Source organism: Festucalex cinctus, chromosome 6, assembly GCF_051991245.1.
Source record: "Festucalex cinctus isolate MCC-2025b chromosome 6, RoL_Fcin_1.0, whole genome shotgun sequence".
NCBI lineage: Eukaryota > Metazoa > Chordata > Actinopteri > Syngnathiformes > Syngnathidae > Festucalex > Festucalex cinctus.
In genome coordinates, this window is record NC_135416.1 from 13,720,327 (window position 1) to 13,723,182 (window position 2,856).

Here is a 2,856-nt window from a genome sequence, read left to right on the forward strand (position 1 = left end):
TGATCAGCATTTTTTCCTAAGAACAATATAATGTTTGGTTTATGATCATAAAAACAACATCAACACATGTTTAATAAGAGCCCTATAGATAGAGTGTACCTTGCATTTGTTTGCTTCTATTTGTGAAAAAAAATAAAAAATGAGAGAGGCTTAGCCTACCTAATTCAAGGGCTGCATCTAATCCTTAGAGAAAGTGCGGCTTTAAAGGTACACTCAGTATTATACAGTGGCATCTAGTGGTGAAATAATAAATCATTCGGAAAAAAAAAACAATTGTTTGTGTTAGTAGTATGTAAAAAGATATGTTGTATCGCATAAACGTACTTTTTTAAAATATAACGGTTAGTCTAGAAATCGCAAATTATCTTACATGTCCGCGCCTCGCCTGCTAGTGTCTGCCATGTTTCGCCGCCATCTTTCTGCTACGGGTGCCGTCAAAGACAAATTTCAGCGCTCCATTTCTTAACGCGTTTTTGGAACGCACTTCCGGTTTGTATGGCGACCGCATGTCCACGAAGAAGAAGAGTTTCCGGTCCCCGAAGAGAGCATTATCAAGCATCACACTTACTTTGGGAATGTATTTTATTTCAGCGCGACAAAACAATAGTTTATATTGTAGCCGCATTTGCCAGATGGAGAGAAATGAGGAACAGACTAGGTTTGGGACGTGCCGGTGCCTTCGACTGCTTTCTACTTGACCGGTAAGTAAGAGTACATTTGTGTTTACGTTTTGAGAGCGAGAGAAAAAGTATACTCCGTACTAATTAATACGATGTTCGTACCTTTGTTTTACGATCACTGTATCTGTTGATTAGCAACTCCGCACCACTCGAACGATTTCGTTATGTAGCTACTTGCTTTGAAAAAAAAAAAAGATTCCCGCTGGCACGTTATATTTAGAGTAAATGCGCAAGTTATTGTGTAATGTAATGTAACTGTGATTTCGGAGGTATATTTGCCCATAACTTCAATAGAGAATCTAAAGCATACTGTATTAGTGGAGGAGTTGAAAATTATTTTCGTTGTGGTTGGTGAAAATAGGGTTCTCGAAATTAATTTTCGGCAGGGAATAACTTTCTGGACTTAAATGCTGGCTGTACCGTAAGCACTGCTAGAGTCTGAACTCTCTCACTCAAGTGTGTACTGGTCCATTGTGTAATTGGGTGCACAAGAATTTACAGGCTGCCACGTTTTCCACGGAAATTCGACAAGCAAGCAGCCTTTGCATATTCTATGCAGTATGCAGTCAAGTTACTTTTATCTAGCTAATACAATGTTTTGGGCCCAAAAACTAAAGATCTTACCTCTATTTTGGGGGCTTTGTTGGAAAGTTGGTGACATATAGTAGTATCATCAATTATTCTATTTTATTTTATAATTGTGTTTTTGTTTGTGTCACACTAGATCAACAGCCAAACTTGAGGGGTTCCAGAACCATATTCTGATGTATACAAGCATTCATGCACCATTTAAATACATCACCGACCTGCAAGAAAAAAAAATATCAAGGGGAGAGTCAGCAGCCATATTGGAATGCCCCGAATGAGGACACTTGAATGGAGGACCCCAGAAGGCTTCGGTGTTGTACCACCAGTATCTCCACCTACCATATCTGAGCTGCAACAAACTGAAGTCAGCCGACGTCTTGGTATGTCATTTACATATGGACGGCATTGCACACTACATGAACTTTTTGTGTGAAGCAATACGGAATGGTCACATGTACAAGCACCACTTGTTTTACACAGGACCTGCTGACCAGGTGTCTGAAGCCATGGAGTGACTCCTCCCTCACTTTCCTCAGCAAGCCTTTGAAGAATATGATATCATCGTTGGTGGGAACATGCCCTCACTCCATAACATGTACTTGTGCAGTCAAGGAGCATGTCAAACTTAATAAAACCAGCAAACATTGAAGTGACTTCATTTTTACTGCAGTCTGTTCACACAATCAATGGACAAGCCTTCCTTAATTTTGCCCCAATAACATCATAGAGTAGGCGAAAAGTAGTGTTACAGATCATACTGTGTTCGGGAGAGTTTGAGGAATGTTGCAATGTTAATGGGGGGCAATGTCAGCACACACACACACACAAAAAAAAACATCATGGTATTGAGTTAATCAGATATTTTAGCTGTGTACAACACATACCTGCTCTGTAACACTACTTTTGGCCCAAACCTGTATGTCTATTTTCCATATTTTGAAATGCACAGCGTATTGGTAAAATTCTGGAACAACTGCAATTCATGTAGCTCATTATATTCTAACAGCATTTTTTTTTTTTTTTTAGTTAATATGTTCATTTCATGTAGACTTTTATTTTACTTTATTTTATTCATTCATTTTCATGTACTGTACCTTACATTCATTGGCCAATGAAGAATTCCTTGTCATTGCAAGCATTTATAATAATTCTCCAGGCTTTTGATGTTTTACATTTCTGGTCATGTAAAATAGTGTTAGGTTAGGTGTCGAATGAACACTGCATGTTGACGCCAAAGGAAATAGTATTTTTTTAGTTATTCAAAATGTACAAATTAACACACAACAACAATATACAAGTTATACAAACTACAACAACAAGTGTCAGACATGGACTAATTATATGCCAGGTAAAAAACCTTTGTATTGTCCTCGAGGATCTGGGAAAGTGTCACTTATTTGCTACAAGTCCACCAAGGTGCTGCAGTCTGGGATCCAGGTACAGGAAATCATGGTGGTGCTGATGTGTCAAAAAGTATTTCTTGGTGTCAGTCTATCAGCTGGACTTGGATATCTTCATGTTCCTCCATGGTCATTTCCTGTACGAGTCTCTGCAAGAAGGTAACAATTGTATGTCAGATGAGGTACCA

At 38.6% G+C, this 2,856-nt stretch overlaps 1 long non-coding RNA gene across 1 annotated transcript; it reads left to right on the forward strand.

Annotated features, from left to right (window-relative positions):
* The first annotated feature begins 212 nt into the window (after positions 1-212).
* LOC144020740 (uncharacterized) lies at positions 213-2,093 on the forward strand. The gene is made up of 3 exons (XR_013283957.1): positions 213-701; positions 1,405-1,648; positions 1,749-2,093. It is a non-coding gene; the product is annotated as an uncharacterized LOC144020740 (long non-coding RNA).
* The last annotated feature ends 763 nt before the right edge of the window (positions 2,094-2,856 follow it).